The sequence below is a fragment of the Lissotriton helveticus genome, chromosome 1_2, assembly GCF_964261635.1.
Source record: "Lissotriton helveticus chromosome 1_2, aLisHel1.1, whole genome shotgun sequence".
Taxonomy (NCBI): Eukaryota; Metazoa; Chordata; class Amphibia; order Caudata; family Salamandridae; genus Lissotriton; species Lissotriton helveticus.
The window spans coordinates 329585276-329605413 of record NC_136058.1 but is presented as its reverse complement, the minus strand read 5'-3'; the positions used below and the strand labels follow the sequence as shown (position 1 = coordinate 329605413).

Sequence of the window (20138 nt, the reverse complement as noted above, 5' to 3'; positions counted from 1 at the left end):
ATCCAATTTAGATATGTACCTAAGGTACATGCAATCCATTTTACAGAGAGAGCAGTAGGCCTGGGGCCCTGAATAGCAGAGTCCCAGGTCAACTAAGTCAGAAAACCAGCAAAACACCAGGCAAAAAGTTGGGGGCAACCGTAGTCAGGGATCTACCTTCCTACACAAACATTGATTCATATCATTTAATATTCAACAATATCAGTCATTTAGTCCTTATAGAGAATCCATCACAACCAATAATTTACGCCGCATATCCCTACAACAGTGTGCATATTAATATTTTTTTCCCCTTTTTCTACCTTTACATGGTATCTGACTTAATGTTGTCCGTTTGGGTCCCAGGATGCTACTTTGTGACTGAATGGGCATGTGGGAGGAAGTGTTTTTTCTCCTCAGGTGATGCACCATTTCCACCTTGCCATATTTCCTATATGGAAGTTTACCTCATTTCCTGTCAAGACGCCATGGTTCTCGCTCCTTCTACAACACTTGTTGCAGCCAAAGAGCCTAGTTTGGAGTTTGCTGGACAAGTTATTGCCTCAAAGCAAGACAGATGTCCCAGCTGCCTTTTTACAAGGATATAATGCACTTTTATTAGGGCGGACAGGATATCTATCACTTTTGTGATGGAATAAACCATTCGGTGAAATCTAAAATCAGTCCCATGGTGTACACTGTGTCCAGTGTGGCCTGCTGGACTTGACATATCTTGTGGTTTGTGGGTCTCTCATTGCTTTAAGGCCACTGCCATGCAGGACTTCTGTTAGCTGTGCCTTGTGCAAATCTCCCTTCCAGGCAGGACTTCTGTCAGCTGTGCCTTGTGTGGATTTTCTTTTAAGGCACGGGCAGGGTAAAGGTAGGGTGAGGCAAAACTGGTCTAGGGCATCTTCTTTGTTGGAATTCAACTGATAAAGCCACAGAGCTCAAGCTGTGAGATGAAGGGGAATCTGGATTTTCTGAGCTCTGTGGACCATTGAGACAGTCCTACCACATCGACCCGTTACTACAAGACTTAAGGAGTTGGCGTTAAAAGTACAGCTTCAAGGTACAATTCAACTACTGTATCTGAATAGATCCTGCGACATGGCAACTAGAGAATAAAGGTCCTGCCTGTAACAGCACATTGCGGAAAGCTTTTCAAGAACTTCAAGGTAAATGGATTTTCTCTATCCGTCGTACCTGAGGACAGTAATCCCTGCTAACATCTATCCTCTTTGGACAAGCTGATGCATTTTTCTATCAGATTCCAGCCCAGATACACACCCTCATATCGTGTTGCATGATGTTGGGCAGTTCTCACCCAAAAAGGGCCCTCAACAAATTGCTGACATTTTCTTAAACCCCTGGACAGCCATGCCAAAACACAGACCAATTACACACACTCCTCAGATTACCAATCAATTTTACAGAATTTGGAAATCCAATCCAGACTTCAATATTTCAAACCATCTACCAGTCTCCAAACTCAAATCTTTCAATTTTTTAAATTACCATACTTGGAATGGCCCGTTCCTGAGATTTGTGGAAGGTCCACACTCAGTGAGCTCAACGTTACCTTGCAAAACTACCCCATGAGACTGGAAGAAAAGAACAATTAATGACACAAACTGAACAAAACTGTATATAAATCTACCATGTTATTATTCTACGTACCATTGTTTTACTGCTGTTGTTTTAACATAGATGTTTTGCTGTCTATCACAGCAGTATCTTCATTTAAAACCTTATTTAATAGTCTGTTTCCATCATACCTATTTAGCTATGTACTGTTTCTGACCTTACACATCTCTGTTAGACATATTGTGCTGTCTGTTACTACATAAATAGGTAATAGACTACTACGGCAAGAACTGTGCAGTATCCTTGCAGTAAGATGCACTTTATTAGTATTAAAGGTAGCATGTTTGTTAGACAAGCATTTACAATGCAATAGGTCTCGCAATGACATTATTTTGAGCTATTGACATTGTAAATGGCAATGCCTTTAAAAAAATTAAAAGGCATTGTTATTTACAATACAAAAAGCAACACCTATTGCATTGCATAGCGCGGTGTCCGTGAAGACGGCGTCACACTTATTAAACTTTAAAAAAAGGGAGTGTGTTGGGGGGCAGAGAGAGAAGAAGAAATGACGAGACATGTGAGATGGGGAAATAAGGTACGGAGAAGACAGTACAAGGAAGGCGTCACTGTGCAGTGAGACTCCATTCTTAACTTAGGCCATACCTCAGCTAACAAACGCTGCAGACCCAATCGCGAAGGTACTGGCGCCTAAAACGCTCATCTCAGAAAGAGCATTAAGTGAGTGAGTGTACCCGTGTGTGGGTGAGTATCTGCATGTGTGTGAGTGAGTCTGCCTGTACCTGTGTAAAGCTCAGTGTTCCCTATACATTGCGCGTTCACCAGCATCAGATACCCTATAGAATACATGTAGTGACTTCTACACACTTGGGGTTATCTGGAAGAGCTACCAATGCGCAGCATCGGCTGTATACCCCTATAGGTAACAATCAGTGTCCCTCAGTGGATTGGGGGTGGCTTGGATGGGCTAAACAGGGCCCCATGGATAGCGTGCGGGATTCGGTTCCCTATAGATGTGTTTGTTTAGTGTTACTACAATTCTTCCCCTGTGGATTGCAGGGTTATCTGGGTATAATGGTCCCTAAAGAGGCTCCGTAGGAGGTGAGGGGGCTGTTTGGATGTATATAACACCACCTGAGTGTTCAGCTCACAGTCCAGTATAGATAGCACACAGCAGCCCTTACAGCGCGCATGGTTACCTGGATGGGCTGGCTGGGGTCGCCAGTCGCTGGCCCCCCCACCAGCTTGGAGTAGAGGTCCGGGATGGCCGGGCCTGTCTCCTTCTCCTTCTCCTTTCCGCATGCGGCCGAGGCGGAGATCCAGGTGCCCTTGGCCAGGTTGAAGTACGGAGGGTGCACTGTTTCCATTCACCCCGGGGGTGCTGGTGGGCAGGTCCTGCCCTGGTGCTGAGCGGGGAGGCTGAGGAGGAGCACTGAGAGCAGAGGGATAGTGTGCCCGGGGCCCATCACCCCTCAGAGGGTGGCACCTGGAAAGCCAAGAGAGGCAGCGCGAAAAGGAGCAGGCAGGGCTGGGCCCACTGTTGTGGTCTGTCCGGGCAGCGGGCACAGGAGCTGGGTCCTCTGCTGTGGTCGTCTGGGCAGCGGTCACAGGAGCTGGCGGGCTGGGTCCTATGCTGTGGTCTGTCCGGGCACGGGAGCTGGCAGGGCTGGGTTCTCTAATGTCAGCTGGCGAGGGCTGTGTACTCTCCTGTGGTTTGCTCACGATTGCAGAGTGCGACTCATGGCTGAGGGCAGGGGCTCAGAGTGAGATGCGGGGATGCCCTTGAGAGCGCACCTGCTGCCCTTAGAGAGGCACAGAAGAGATTGACGCTCCTCCGGGGACGGGAGCTGACCTGTGTTGGGGCCGCCTATGCTCCGGGATATGGCGAGAGGTGCTGGACGGGCTGCTCGGGAGGCAGGGCAACCTAATAAAGTGATGCGCTATCCACTGTGCGCCTCGCTCCCCTCCCCCACCACTCCCACTGCCAGCCTGTTGCCACAATGGACTTAGCACGCTCTATACCCAAGGGGAGGGTTTATTTTTCTATTTATCTTATTTGTTTTTCTATAGCGCGGACTTTACCCGAAGGTGTCAGAGCGGTTCACAATAGGAACAGTAGAGATACATGAGGAAAGAAATACAAGTCAGCATGTTACAAAAGCAAATGTTACGTTACATGAGGCAATAGTGACAACTGTGCAAGTATCAAGAGCAAACAAAGTACAGGAGTTAGAAAATGATATGTTACAAGAGGAAACATGGGGGTGGGGCTTGTTCAGGACTGCTGTTGAGCCAGGCTCCTCCCTTCTGTCCACCCAGATCTCACGGGGTTTAAAGTTCCCTGGGGTTTGCTGCGCGAGTACACATCACGGAGAGAGAAGCATCGTCTGACCGCAGCAGTTGACGGGAGCCTCGCGGATCAGACTGGTACGGAGAGGGAAGGGTATGAGCGGGATAATGACCGGTGTTGAAGCGGGGTGTATGTAGCAGTGCTTCCTCGCAGGGTGCTCTCCGCAATTACCTCGCATAGTCCAAACTGGAGGCCGTGCACCTCCCGCTGCTGAACAGAGCTGTTAGTTTACTGCCCAAGCCGAGTCTGCAGCTGCTTCTACCAGCTGCTGGTGGGGCGAGGGAAATCGACTTCGGTGCGCGTTGACGGGCCATGGAGCCGATGGCGGAGAGGGGAGGGAAAGTGAAAGTAACTGCATGAGGCTTACAAGGGAGACAGGAAATGAACAGCGCGAAACTGTACGTGGTGAACGCGCGTGTTTACATTTCCAGTCCGGCCGGCCTGCAGCCTGCGCGTGCCCATCTCCTGTCTCCCTTGCAAGCCCTTGAAAGCATAGTCGATGACAATAGGTCTCGCTGGCGACAGTGCTTCGCGCTGCACCGCCAGGTGCGAGACCTAAAAATTGCACCTACTAGAATTATAGCAAAATTAATGCAGAGCACACAATGCAATAACACAGGCCAGGTAGTAGGAGAATCTGATGCAAACAGTGCACTAACACAGGTCAGGTAAACATACGCAAACAATGTAATATAAAGGGCCGAGGCTAGCACTGTATATTAAAAGGTACAGAATTGATTCACACCAAGCCATGGTATATTTACATAGTTTAAGACAACAAGTTTCTGATACTCTAGACTGTTGGACTTAAGGACTCTATTGTGATGGGTATTATGTGAGACTTGGCATTAGTTCACTGGGCAGAAATATAATACACAGCCAAAAAAGGCTGCCTTTGCTCAAGGCCCAAATGGGTTCTTTGGATACCAAACACTGAAATTCCTGATCTGAGCTCTTCTGCACAAATATGTCTGTCCCACCCTCCTCCATCGTCACCTCAGTGAAACAAGCAGGATTGTAAAATAAGCTAAACCAGAAGACCTTTCTTGAATATGTCTTTCAACCAGTCTCCAATCAGCAAGGCAGCTTTTTTTGTAATTAGGAGCAGTCTCCAACAAGAAAGGAGGATATTTTTGGTTCATCTCTGTCAGGCTTTCTGCTCTGAGTGGAGGCAAATGGGATGGAGCAGGCTACAGGAGACATCTACTAAACAACAAGGGGGTTCCTCTGGTTTGCAACCAGGGGTTGCTTCTGAAGCAGGCCACATATGCAAGTACTCATCCTCCTGTAGGGACTAATCCAATTTCCTCTTCCTCTGATGCATTTGCTAGAGAAACAATGTTCTGTATGACACCGATCGAAGCAATCAGCACCCGTGGTTCTGGAAACCTTTGGTAGGATTATAGTGCCTGGTGTTATATATGAGAAATATACAAAGTGAATCTCCAGAAGCTAGGAGTTTGATTATAGGGAGATGTAGGTCTGTGTGACAGAAGGATTGGATAGTGGAACAAATCAATATCTAACAGAGTATTCATGTTCTAACTTCTCTTCCACTGTCACAGTAAAAAGCAGTGCCAGGTGTAAAGATGACTTCTCCTGCAAGTGCCACCTCAAACTGAAGCACAGTAAAAGGTAGGGCAGAGTAGAAAGATTGTCTTCTGTTACCACTACTTACACAGTAAAAAGACATGCAGAGTAGACATGTTGTCTTCTCTTAGCGCTACTAAGTGAGTAAAATGCAGTGTAATGTGCACAGATTCTTGTTTAAATAAGACCCCCCACAGTGTCAGTAATAATTGGTGCAATTCTTAAAGGATTCCACAGTAAGTGCTCCTTGTCTTGCGAGTAAAAAGCAGTGTACATATACTCTTTACTCCAAACACTTCTCTTAGTGGGAGGAAACATCATTACTGCCCGTAACAGTACAGATAAATGCAGTTTAGTGTTTACAGGTACACTCTGTAAAGGCACCTCATAGTTTCAGGAAACAGCAGTGCAGAGTGTAAGATGTACTCTTTTTGTATACACCCCTCATGTTGTAGTAAAATAGTTTTCCTCCTGTAGCTTTGAAACCTGCTTAAAGTTCAGTTAAAAGTAGCTAGGTGCAAATTTCCTCTTCTGTAAATGTCTCTTGTAATGTAGTATTCAGCTGTGCAGAGTACACAGATTAACGCTTTTCTAACCACCCCTCATTCTGCTATAAAATACATTTCCTCCTGTAGATGCAAACACCGCTTCTAGTGCAGTTAAAAAAATAGTGCAGTGGACAGATTTCCTTTCCTGCAAACGCCCCTTGTAATGTCGTAAAAAACAATGCAATGTGAACAGAAAATCTCTTCTGAAAATACCACACGGTCATATTGTGTAGTAAAAATCAGTGCAGTATATACGGATTTTTCACAGTGAAGATTACAAAAAGCAGTGTGGGCAGAATTTCTCTTTTTGAACAACCCCTCAAACTTTAGTAAAAAGTAAATCAGGATACACACTACATATGTACTCTAAGCACATTTGGTAGAATAGTCAAAGGTAGACGAGTCTACACAGATTTAATCTTTTATTTAAAATCCCCTTAATAATGTAGTGGAAAGCAGTGTAGTGTGCACACATATCGTTTCCGTCAACAGCCATCATAAGAGTAGGAAAAACCAATGCAATACACAGATGTTCTCTGAAAAACGGTTCACAGAGATTAGCAGGCTCTAGTAATTTTCAGGTTAGATTATGACTGCACAACACTCTACAAGTTGGAACCGCTCAGGGCTTCCCTGAATTTAGCGGCAAGGCTCATCCCAGGTTCCAGAAGAAATAGCCACATCACACTGGTACTGAAATCCTTAAACTGGCTGTCTCTGGAGGCTCATATTAAGATTGCGTGCATGACTAACAAGGCCCTTCACTTTAACACCCCACTATACCTAGCCCAAAAACTGGAGCTTTCTGTTGGGAGCCGATCTTCTAGCTGTTCCAGCACTCTGCTGCTGAAACCTCAAATATTCCAGAAAAAGAAAACTTATAATCGGGCGTTCTCGGGTTTCGCCCCAAGAATCTGGAACTCCCTGCCTCCGCACATCTGACTGACTCCCTCTACAGCATCTTTCAAAAATGAAGTGAAAGCTCTATGGATGAACCCCTTTACCTCTTGCTGTTGGTTTCGCTACTGGTGGGTTTTTCTCCTTTTCGCCGGGGGTAATATGCTTTTGACTATGTCTGTGATTTGGTTTGTGCTCAACCCCTCTATATATCTGTTGCACTTATATGCTCTTCTATTTTCTCTTGCGTTGGCATATTTTATTGCTCCTCTATCTTTCCCAGTATCTTGCTTCTCACTATTGTTGTTTTTTACCTGCAACTCTGTTTGTACCTCGATCATCTGTAAAGCGCTCCAATACCCACTTGGGTCACGTCTGCGCTATATAAACTTTATATAAATAAATAAATAGTAGAAAGCAGTGCACATATTTCTCACAAAGCAATGCCATTTTCACAGACTTCCTCCTCTGTCAATGTCCCACAAAGTGTAGTAAAAAAGCAGCAGGTTGTACTGATATTCAAGCAGTGCAGTGTCACAGAATTCTTATACTGTAGTAAGATGCAGTGCATAGACTCTTCACAGTGCAGTAAGATACAGTGCAGCGTGCACAGATTCCTCGTAGTGCAGTACAAATGCAGTGCAGATTCCTCATAGTACAGTAAGATGCAGGGTACAGATTCCTAATAGTGTAGGAAGACACGGAGCAGCATGTATACATTTCTCTTAGAGCAGTAAGCTGCAGTGCATTGTGCACACATTTTTCCTAGTGTAGTAAACAGCAGTGCACACACATTTCTCAAAATGCAGTAAGATGCAGTGCAGTTGCACATATTCTAAATAGTGTAGTACGATGCAGTGCAGTGTGCAGATTCCTCAAAGTGCAGTAGTATGCAGTGTAGTGCCATAGATTCCTTACAGTACAATAGATGCAATGCAGTGAACCGATTCTTCATGGTGCAGTAAGATGCAGTGCTGTGTAAACAGATTCCTCAAAGTGCAAAAGGTTGCAATGCAGTAGACGGATTCCTCATAGTGCACTAAGACGAAGTGCACACAGATCACCCAAATGATAATCACAAACACCTCTAGGGCCGGCACACCTCCCCCACCAACCCAGAGGTTCCCGGATAGAAGATCCCAGCTCAACCCCGCTCCTCGCAGGGATTTCCTCCAAGATTATTCACTCTATTTCCCCCCAAAAATAGTTTATGGTGCTGTCAATCTCCTACCTTAGCCGAAATCTGTGCAGACGCTTCCAGCTCTTCCCTCCTCCTGTAGCAGGTGTGAGGCAGGTGCAGATTTGGGGCCTTCTGCAGCGCAGGGGGGAGGGAGGTGAGGAGGGAGAAGGGGGCGGGCCGGCTGCGAGGGCCTGAAGATGAAGATAACTGCACAGGCAAACAGGCATCTTTCCTCGGGCTGGACGCCGTGAGAGGTCAGAAGTGATGTCAGCATCCGCTGCTGGTGCTGTCTCTGCCGCCGCTGACGTGGAGGAGGAAACGCTTCTCCCGTTCTTGAAAGTGCTCAGGATTTCAGCAGCATGGGAGGAGCGCCCTCTGGTGGCTGCCGACAGAACCTCTGTCTCCAGTCTCCAGCAGGGAATAGTTTTTCACACACAAAAAACGCATTTTGTGGCAGGAAAGATCATAGATGTCGCAGATATGGTTGCTTTTAAGATTCACACAGTCCTAGTATACGGTCTCACGAATGTTGGTTCTTCCTGGTGTCAAACAATTACCAACAATCTTACATCGTGCATTCAATGAACACCCAAACTGCTCATCAAGCCCCATTTTGCAGCTTCGAGGATTTCCATTCCTTTGTGTTGATTGTCCTGCCCTCCCTGGAGTGTGGTTGCTGTTGTATTATGTGACGGTGTGTATGTCATTAAATACACATGTCATATCCAGTGAATACATCAGACACTCTACTCTCATTCTTCGCCGCCATGTTGTGTCGCAGAAATGATGCTGCGAACTGGAGATGTGGAATGAACAGGTCTTACTGCATGTGTTGTGTTCCTCGACGTCTTTCTAACTTTTACTCAGCCATGGCCAGTCCATTGGCCATATTCAGGTCAGGCAACCAGGAGCTAGACATGCGCTAAATGTGCAGGCTCCTGGTTGCCTGAGCTGAACTTTGCTGGGCTGAGGATGTCACAGCTCCTGTGGGTGTGACCTCCTCAGCTCAGCAAACGACCTTGAGGCCCTTCCCCTCGTGACGAGAGGAAGCATCACTGATGGCCTTGCTCCTGGGTGCTTCAGTTTTAAGCCCTGAAGCCCCCAGGGTCGAGTTAATCAGTGACACTGCGGGGTGGGGTCAGCAGTCTTACCGACCCCATCCCATCACTGTGATGATGTTGGGACTGCTGACTTCCCTTCCCAAGCCTCCTGGGACCTCCGAGGCAGAGCTGCAGGTAAGTGTGATTTTTCTTTTTTTAATAATGTTTGGTGGGTGGTTGCATGTATGTATGAATATTTGGTAATGAGTGTTGTCAATGGATGTGTGTGTGTATGCAGGGCTGCGAGTGTGTATGTGTGCTTGTGTCCCTTCTGCCCCCTCCCTACTAAATTTACCGTCCGCCACTGCTTTTACTTCTTCTTTGAGTTGTATCTTCCTCACAAAGCATTGTAAGAACAGCTCTTTGACTTTACTCTGCAACTCTCCAAGCCAGCCAGTGCAAACAATTCAAGCTCCTCCAGATGTGTTTTGGTGTGTTTTTTTAAATTAGCTTTTTATTGGGATTTAGATACGGAAGTCAATACAACCCAAAAAAAAGTGCCTGGAAGGAGAGAGACCAGAGCAGGGGAGGAGCAGGGTGAAGGTGAGGAATGAAAGGAAAAAGCCATAGCATTAATAATAACATGATAATGACAATAAGCATATGCATGTCACATTCACCACGTAGTAAATCAGAAGAAAAGACCCCAAAAACATACAAAGAAACCAGGTATTTCCTGAAACCCAGTGAGGAATGCAACCTTGATATAGGAGCAATCGACAGACAGCACCACATGACTAGATGCACTTATAGCTGAAGACACAGCCTGGCACAGCAAGGACCAGTAGATGCAAAGGGCGTGAACTTGGGCAGACCCTCATGGTCAGGATTAACTCCTGACTGGTTATCTCCGATGCTGAATTGGAAGGGGTCCTTTGCCGCATGAAGAAGAGAAAAGGTTCCCATATATCCTTGGGATGGGAGCGGGTAGGCATCCACTCCCAAAAATCAGATAGCTGCTCCTGACAATTCACCATGTCCGAGAGCCATAACTTTATGGTGGGAGCGGCCTTACAACCCAAGTGCATGGCCACCCTTTCCTTGGCCAGGAGGAACAGCACCGCGGTGAGGCGGCGTACACCAGCAGGCATCCAAGGGGATGTGAGGGATTGAGTGCCCCATGACTGTGCGGATAGTCGAGGACACTTCTGCCCAAAAAGCTGCCATTTTGGGGCAATGCTACGCAAGATAAATGAAGGACGCCTGGGGTACGGAGTATCCTAGGGAATCTGGAGTCGGTACTAAGGCCCATTTTGGCAAGCTGTAAGGGAGTGCAGTAGAGGTGGTGTAAGAGGTTAAAATGAATTAAACGTAGTCTGTAGTTTGGAGAGAGTGACTGCAGCTCTGACTGCAGAAAATGACCATTGAGTATCAGTTATGGGGGAGTCTGTGTCAGCTTCCCATGCTGTCCGCGCCCTGGGAACTGTGAGTGGCGCAGAGGTACCCATGCTGTTATAAAGGCTGTGATCAATTTTCGTGGTGAGGCAGTGGTGAGCATGTGTTCTAGTGAAGGGACATGGGGAGTGGGGTGGGGGGCTGGGAACGTATCATGTAATGTCCAGCAGGTGGCTCTGAGTTGGTAGTACAGTAGAGTGTCAAGCATGGAGGGAACCAGAGATGTCGTGGACTCAAAAGGTGGGATAAAGTGGTTGTCCGGGTACAAGTCAGAATAGGTTATGAGGTTACGGACACGTGCCTTCTCTCTCGCCCGTATCCAACAACAGTGGAATTTTAGGGCTATTGCCAAGTGAAATAGAGGGAGCATAGAGGTAGGGGTGTTTTGCCTTCTTTCTCAGCCCCTCCAAAGCCCATTGTACTCTCTTAATTGTGTCTATGTCTTCCCTTGGTGACCTGTAGACACAAAGAGTGCTGTGGTCAGTGGCAAGGGAGCCGCCCAGTCAGTCAGGCAGTCAATTACTTTATTTGATTCTTATAAAATAAGATCATAAAAGTATAAAGTACAAGATGAGAGAAAACATCCATCATAATAAGAAATACTTGGTAAAATAATACAAAATGTAAACTGTGACAGATAATACATCAATTAAAAACACAGATAAAACAAACAATTCATACATGAGTGTTATGTTGTCGCTTAGTCTTCGAAGAAAGAAGTTAAAAGGACGCCACAGAAAAACAAACGAGATTGTTCAGCAGTGATTGTGAGAAATACATTCCTAAGCGACATAATATATAAAGTTGTATTCGCACATAAGTGGCCGATTACATCTCTTACTATGTTCTATATAAAAATTGCAAAAGAAAAAGATGTGTAAATTAGCTTGATTGGAAACACTGTCACACGGGCAAGGAGGAAGATCATGTATATAGTAGATTCCTGATGTATAGGCCAACACGGAATCAAATTCAATAGAAACCCTACTAAAATATTTCTGTGACGTAAATTTGTCATTGTGAGTTAGAATTAGCTCTCTCATTTGCCCTTTGTTTGAGGAATTGAGTCGTAATTGCCATTTTTGAGAAAGTAGAGCAATTAGATGGAGAGCTAAATACATGCTCTAAACCAAGAGAAGAAAAACTATTTTTAATGTATGTTAGCCATGGAATCCTATGGCCGTATTCGAAACAGAGACAGTCTTCTATTAGCCTCCGAGTAAAATTGACAGACTCTCTTCTCCAAATAGGATGCCACAGTGTGATTGGGGCTACACTAATTATGTAATTGATATAAGGAATGTCCAACTCTTCATAACAAATAAAATTAGAACAACTTACGGGAAGACGGACCAATTTTTTCCAAAAAGTGTCCTCTATAGTCTGGAGAGTTGAAGAGTTTGAAAATCCGCAAATGCCTGCCTCATAGGTTGCTACAGAAACCGATTTCGCAATATAAACTTTTTTGACCATTTCAAGGGGTTTTGCGCCCAATTTCTTTATAAATGAATGTAGGGCGCTTATACTTTTTTCCAGCAATAAACCCCTATTAGCGATCATATATGACTAGGTTAATTGACTGTCGAAAGTTATTCCCAGATAAGAAAAAGTATCAGTATGGGCTATTTTCTGACCAGCTATAAAAAAGTTTGGAACCTTCTTAATTTTACAGCCAGCAATTAAAATAAATAACTTCTCTGGATTCATTTTGAGATCCAAGCTGCTCATGTATCTCGCGTAAACTTCTAATAGTTTCTGTAGGGCTAGGCCTGTGCGGGTGACTAACACCGCATCGTCTGCATAAAGGAGAATTGGGGTGCTCACATTATTGATTCTTGGGACATCCTGTACTGCAGAGCTTTCCAAACTGTGTGGCGCGACACAGTACTGTGTTGCCTGCCATGAGTTGGTGTGTCGCGGAATGACGAGGAGATGCGCGTATACATTTTTAGCAGGACGGTACTGCACATCGCGGATGAAGGCATCGGTGAGGGAGACTGTTAGGCATGTGCGCGCGGCTTCGTTCTCTTTGCTGCGTGTGTCGAATGGACAGTCCAGTTCAGAGAGCCCCCTCCGCTTCCCATTCCTGGCGCTCAGTAAGTTTTGACACGAGTGGGACAAGAAGGAACGGGGGTAGTAGATGTTACAAACTGACCCTCAAAAATAACTTGAATACTGATGCCTCGTGCTCCGTTTTAGGACTAAAAACATATGAACGGTTTCAGCAGTAGCTGAATCTAACGCACCTTGATAAATTGATGACTTCAAACAAGCAGTTCATAAGCGCTATCAACAACGCACCTCAGGCGTAACCTGAAAGAATGCAAACTAATGTGTCTGCTTATGAATCGGTCCCCAAGGCGAAACATTTGGCACAAACCCCGCAATGCAAGATTTCCAGGCACTTTTTAAATTGTCTAACAAAATACAGGGTAATGGATTTGCCAATTTAATAAATGTTTGACAGATTCATGTTTCTGCGGTGTGCGAACAAAGATGTTTAGAGCTCTGTAAAACCAAGGACATGTTTATGATGCAGGAATAAGCCTCCCATAAAAACTATGGCACAAGTAAGGACCCATACTGTGTTTAACTAATTCGCAAAACACTTTACATGTGAGTATTTTAGAGAAAAGAATTTATGATGCAGAATATGTCTCTCACCACTACGTCATGTGTGGCACCTGCTGCCATGCCTAATTTATGGAAAAGCACTTGCATCCAGGGACTTGTAGTTTGTGGTATGGGTGTAAAAAGACAGGTGTCCCTGAAGGGGTGGTTTGCTTGCCCTCCTTGACCCCTGGATGTTCTTGCTACCCCTGTTTATCATCTACAGTTTCCACTCATTCCTTTCTTTTGAGTTAAAGGTCCGATATTGGAAACATTGTCTGGTGACAAGAAGCAAGGTTGGTACCTTACCTCTTTTGGCAAAGGGACCACAGGCCCATGTGGTGAGGTATCATCTGTGGGCAGTGTGATAAGAAGCCAGGGACTTGGACAGCGACATCAAGTCATGCCACCTTAGCCCTTATATTTAGACTACACTAGGGTTAAAAAATGGTATCTTGTGACTATTAAGGCTTGTGACTGTGTTGCCTTTTATTAGCCCGGTTCCACTGAGAACTAAAGTCCCATTCATTGCGAGTGAGGCTCACACATTTGGAAGTGCGGTGAGTTGTCGCGCAAAAGAGGCTAAATGTGTCAAGCAAGGGCTAGAACTGTCTCACTGCAAAGTAGCTCATGGGAGAGGTTGAACCTATGCAGCCACAGAGTGATCACTGCCACAGACCCGTTTAGTTGGTGGGAGGAGCTGGTTGGGGCCCACCAGGTGGTTGTAATGCTATTTTTAAGCCAGGAGTCTATTTGCGAAAGGATCTGATGTCACTTTATTTATTTGACACATTTATTTTATTTTTGTTTCATTTCATTGATGTCATTAGCCCTGTTATTGATGCCAAAAGTTGGGTGCCGATTTGTCCTCATGTCATTAAAGTTGCTAATTAGATCTTACTCCTACACATTTTCAAAACTTCGTGGTTTGCAGCGGCTGCTAACCCTAAGGGGCATCACTTGCACACCGGTAGACCGGCAGGGCTGCGAGGGTAGAGCGGAGGACTCCACGGACCAGGAGTCCCCGCGCGCCCGATTCCAGCTGGGCTCCTCTCCCTGCCGGCCCCGCCCCCATCACCGCAAGTCTTAAGGGGCTGTTAACTGCACCTTCGGCGGATTCCCTGCACTGACGCCGCGTTCACCACTCCTTACCTCGGACCCAGCCAGCTGTGAGCCGCCACGCCTCGCCGGACCCGCTCCGCGGGTCCCGCTTCGTGGTTTGCAGCGGCTGCTAACCCTAAGGGGCATCACTTGCACACCGGTAGACCGGCAGGGCTGCGAGGATAGAGCGGAGGACTCCACGGACCAGGAGTCCCCGCGCGCCCGATTCCAGCTGGGCTCCTCTCCCTGCCGGCCCCGCCCCCTCGGTGTATTTTGCAAACTTACAAAGAGGAGGTAGTAGCCCCGCTGCGCGGGAGGGCGCCGGGAGAAGCCCGGGACAAGGGCGGGACCGTCTGTGGCCGTCAGAGGCCGAAGGAGGCCGGGCTGGGCCCACTCCCTTAATCCCAGTCTCCAATACGAATAAAGTAATGCCCTCGCCACCACCACGTGAAACTCCATCAAGGGAGGGAGCCCCCAGTACAGGGACTTTGGACAATTATTTTAAATCTGCCAAGGGAGAGGCGGGTAAAGAAACCTCACTAGAGAAACGCAGGGCGGAGCGCAGGCGCTCCATAGAATCCATGAAAAACAGATCCCTGACTGAGATTATCCCCTACCCTATCTCTCAAGAGGAAGGTACGCCCCCTAACAGCCCAAATCCCCTGACCCTTGAGGACTTTCCCCTTTTACTTAGGGAAATACCCTGCACCTCAGGGACGGTGCCTGGAAAGCATGCAGACCCAGTTCCCCCAATATTATCCGTTACCCCGGTTAACCTGGTAACCCAAACCCCTCCTATGCAAATGGCTAAGAAGAGTAAGCCAAAACCAAATGTTGTGGTGGAGGTGCATAGGCCTCCGCCTAGCAAACGTACTAGGAAATCAATAGGGGGATGGGGGAAACCTAAACTATCGCATCTTGATTTTGGCAAGAAACACACTAACCCACTCCTACCGGGGAAGGTTGATGAGATCGTGCCTACTATTCCATCTCCTAAGGCTCAAAGCCCCACTATAGTTGCTACTAATAAGGATTTAGAGGCTAATACATCGAACAAAACCCCCCCACTTATATCCATATGGAGCATCGAATTTTTATTCCGCTCCCTCCTGCAGCCCATTAGCGATAGTTTGAAAAAAGTGGAGATTAGGCTCACTTTATTAGAAACATCTCTTACTACCCTGAACACCTTAGTCAGTAAGCAAACTAAGCTAGTGGGTACTCTTCCTTCTGTAGGGGACCCTCTAAAAATAGGAGTTTCAACATCTGCCAACAAAGCCCCCCCCCAGAGTGCGCCATCTACCCCCCCTTTTCAGCCACTTATGGCTATTCCATTTCAGGCACAGTATAACAACCAAACTAATGGACCCCCACAACCAATAGACCATGCCCCTCAAAGATCCCAGGCAGAGACCAACGAAAGATGCCAGGAAAACGGTAAAGCCACCCCACATTCTCCGGTCCGGCCAGCCCCAAGAGCACGGAGGCCAGATCTCCCGCCAGAAGCCAATAGCCTAACAGTGGTCTTAGCAGGTGCCCCCCATCTAAGATCAGGGGAAAATGAGGATTACCTATCCCTTAAGAAAAAGGTCATTAAATGGCTTAATTGGAACCGACCCCTACCATCTCATTTTAACAATGAGATTATTATGGTTAGAAGGGTCCCGTGGTTAGGGAAGACCAGAAAAACCATAATAGGGGACTGTATTCTGGTAAATTTAAAGATCCGGGCACTGTGCTGCACATTTGTGAAGGAGTGAATAGATCACTGGATTCCACCATTCAGACCCTTCCAGTATCCTTCTTCTTCCCCCCCATTCGCATGCATAAGGTCCCATTGCATGATGAATGGACAAGGGTGGAACGTAGACGCAGACACAAGGACCATATACAACGCCCGCACTTCCAACTGCCGGACACACCCTATTTTCATTTTAATCGTTTCAATTGCTTGAGTGGCCTGGACGGGGTCGACTGACTTGCTGTACACAAGCCAGTTACCCGGGATAACGGCTATTGCGGACTTTCTGAACCTCCCACCGTGGATACTGGCATAACCTCTGGCCTATCGGACGATCTAGTGGCTCCTGATAATGGCATCAGTGGACCTTCTCATCTACCTGCTGATAATGTAGATACAGCTGAGGGAAGTGACAGGGACCTTCTGCCTGTGGACAACGGTTCGCTTAGACTCTCTGAGCCATTTGCCCCTACTGTTGCCCTTGCCTCAGGCCTTCCGATGGAAGTGGGGCCGGGAACTTTCTCCCCCAATCCCTATGGCTTGGCAACCGATACCCCTGAACATTTGAAGTTAATTTGCTGGAACATTGCGGGTTTGGCCAACAAACTGGGCGAGCCGGATTGGGTAAATTACATCGAGACTGGCGACGTTTGTATGTTCCAGGAAACCTGGGCCAGAGAGGACTACGGGCACCAAGGCTATACATCATTCTCCATTCCAGCAAGGTGGGAAGGCAAAGGCCGTCCATCAGGGGGGCTCACGACGTGGGTCGCTTCTCATTTGGGCTGTGTGGCCACACGGTGGCCGTTTAATTCCGAAGATATCCTCGTGGTCTCACTACTATGGCCAAACAAAGCTAAACTTGTGCTGGTCAACATCTATTCCAGGCCGATGGGAATGGCAAAGGAATCACCAACCATTGATGAACTTTCGAACTTTTTATCTGAACTGCCGAATGATTCATATTATGTGGTGGGTGGGGACTTTAATTCTCACTTTGAGCCACTCCCCGGCCTTCTGGAAGGGCTTTCATTGGAAGAAGATGCCAGGTGGGCAGTACCCGTGGTGGAAGCACCTCCCGCGAAAGCCTGGACCCCACTAGCACTACAAATTACTGCCCTCACCCTAAGGTTCGGAATCAGAGCCTGTAATGGGCGAATGAAATCCGACATACCTAGTAAAACTACCTACAATAGACGGGGGAGAGAGTCCCGCTTGGACTACGTCTTGGCCCAAATAGTGAGGTGGACGACAATTCGGGATTTTAGGGTGATGGAAAGGATCGATAGCGACCACAACGCCCTTGAGCTCGACCTTGTTCACCCAGGCCCCCAAGTTCCAGTGCCTACAGTGGAAGGGAATAAACCCGCGCTTCTCCTGGATAATAGCAGGAGAAGAATTAGGTGGGAGCACTTGGTTACAACCAAGGATAAACTCCCTTTGCTTTATGCTGAGATTATTCCTATTTTGGAAACCATGGGGAGCTATGACATCGAGGTAAACAATATAGACTCCCAGACCAAATTGTATAAGGCCCATGAGGACCTTATAAAAACTGCGGCACTCCATTTCACTAGTAGTTCGCGAAAGCCAAGGGAGAGGCGCCAAGGCAAAACATTGTGGTACAATCTAGCATGCAGACGGGCTAAAACAGAACTTCTTGGAGTAATTAAGGAGGGTACAGGAGGGGAACGCCTGAAACAAAGCAGGCGAGCCTATAAAAAGCTTCTTGCCCAGGCTAAAGCAGAATGGGAAGAAAACCAGTGGGAAGAACTCACAAAGGCTTTAGCGCTTCAAAATCAATGCCTGTTCTGGAGGACAGTGAACGGGGGGTCAGGGAACCTACAATCGGCACTAGAGCCTAATATAGCACCTGGGGTTTGGCAGGCTCATTTTCAGTCCTTATACAGCTCTGAGCCGGGAGAACTTCCTGCTCCTATTGAGGTGGACGGGCCGGGCTGCCAAGGGGAGCCAATAACACTGGGTGAGGTCACTGCCGCCATCTCAGGCCTGGCTTCTGGGAAGGCGCCGGGACTGGACAGCTTACCGGGGGACTTGTTTAAACAAGAGCCCACTGTCTGGGCGCCTTACCTCGCCGCCCTTTTCAACAGTGTTCTCGGTGGGATGGAAATCCCTAGTACTTGGCTGGGGGCAGAGGTTGTTCCCATCTTTAAAAAGGGCTCCCCTCTCCTCCCAGCCAACTACAGACCGATTAGTCTGATAGACGTACCGCAGAAGCTGTTCGGTAGGGTTTTGCTGAACAGGCTTCAGGATTGGATGGAGGAGGTGGGAGCCCTTAGTCCCTACCAGGCGGGATTTAGGAAGGGAGTATCCACAGTGGACCAGGTTTTTAGATTGAATCTAATCTATTGGAAGACAGCAAAGTTCGACGGCGGCAGTTTGTACACAATTTTTGTGGACTTACGGGCCGCCTTCGACCTGGTGCCCAGGGGGAAACTTTGGAGCGTCTTGGCAGAGATGGGTGTCCCCCCAGATATCCTGTCAATCTTACAGAGGCTGCACCACAGTAACTACGCCCGCGTGAGGTGTGGGAGGTCGGGGGAACTGACTGATAGATTCCCCGTTGGCCGAGGGGTAAGACAGGGCTGTGTGTTGGCGCCGACCCTGTTTTGCCTTTTTGTCAACGGGGTAATCGCCCATCTCAATGCCACCGACTATACTGACGCCCCCAAACTAAATGGCAGCAGGGTGCCCGCAATTATGTTTGCGGACGACACCCTATTGCTATCTAAAACCCCTATGGGTATACAAAGGATACTCGACTCCTTCATGGCCTTCTGCCTTGATAGAGGATTAGAAATTAATGCCACAAAAACCAAAATTCATGGTTTTGAACCCGAGCCAGAAACTGCGCCCGAATCCACAACTGGGAGCCGTGCGGCTCGAGAGAGTAGCCACCTTTGAATATCTTGGTGTGACCCTCAACGAAACCATGACCTGGGGATCCCACCAGAGTAGGGCAAACCTTAAACTTATACAAACCACTGGGGGCATCGCCCGGATGATGACCGGCTCGTCGTACCGTCCATTGGGGGCTCTAATCCAGATATATAAGGCCCAGGCTAGGGGAGCGACTATGTACGGGGCTGAATTGTGGGGTCATATGCCCTGCCGGAGTCTGTCACTAACAGAAAATAAGTTCATAAGACAGATAGCCGCACTCCCCCCGAGTACCCCGCTCCTTCCCTTGAGGCTTGACTTAGGGTTACGACCACTAGCTGACGAGATAAGCCTGAGACCCATAGCCTTCTGGCGTAGGCTATGGAGTAGCGATGATCTCGCAGACTACAGGGCGGAACTGGTCGAATTACTGAATCACCCCAAGGTGCTTAGTATCCCCTGGGTCAAAAATATTCAAGCTACCTGTATGGAATTAGGGCTCCCTGATTTATGGACTGAGCCGGCGATGGTAGCATCAAACATCTCCAAGAGGTCCCTGGCGAATTTGTACCACGAACACAAATGGGCAAGGGCCAAAGCTACCCAGCCAGACGGGTCCCTATCATCTGTGTTCTTGCAGAGCAAGGATCTTTATAGGTTTGAGAAGGCACTGGATCCTATCTACCCCATACTTGCTAGAAAGCTGTTCCTCCAGTGGAGATACGGCTCATTACCCTTCCGGTCCTTTACAAGCTCGTGGTCATCGGCTTCTCCCGCAAAGCACTGTCCTGTATGTGCCGATAAGGAGGAAAACGACCTGCATGTGGTCTTCTTCTGCCCAGCCTACAAGGCAGCTAGAAAATACTGGCTCCTCCCTTTGATAAGGAATATGGGTGGCAGGGAATATGCACCAATGTACAGGATTTTAAAATCTGATGTTACCGGCCCAACTGTTTTTGCACTCTCCAAATTCTTTACTAATGTCTGGTATACGCGTAATCGCTTCTTAAAGATGTTGGGTAGTGCTTAGAAATTCTTCTCTTTTTTAAGATGTTTTAAGCCTGTACAGGAGTCTTTTAATATATGTATCCAATGTTTTATCTGTTAAGATGGAGTTACATGTGTTTTTTTTTTTTCTGTA

General features: G+C 47.3%; 1 protein-coding gene across 1 annotated transcript in view; it reads right to left on the bottom strand.

The window, feature by feature from the left end:
• LOC144802894 (uncharacterized) overlaps nucleotides 1–8442 on the bottom strand; it is a 28517-nt gene extending 20075 nt beyond the window's left edge. The window contains exon 1 of the mRNA XM_078671834.1: nucleotides 8201–8442. The gene's annotated coding sequence lies outside the window, so the exon portion shown is untranslated. The remainder of the gene's footprint in view (nucleotides 1–8200) is intronic.
• Between the last annotated feature and the right edge of the window lie 11696 nt (nucleotides 8443–20138).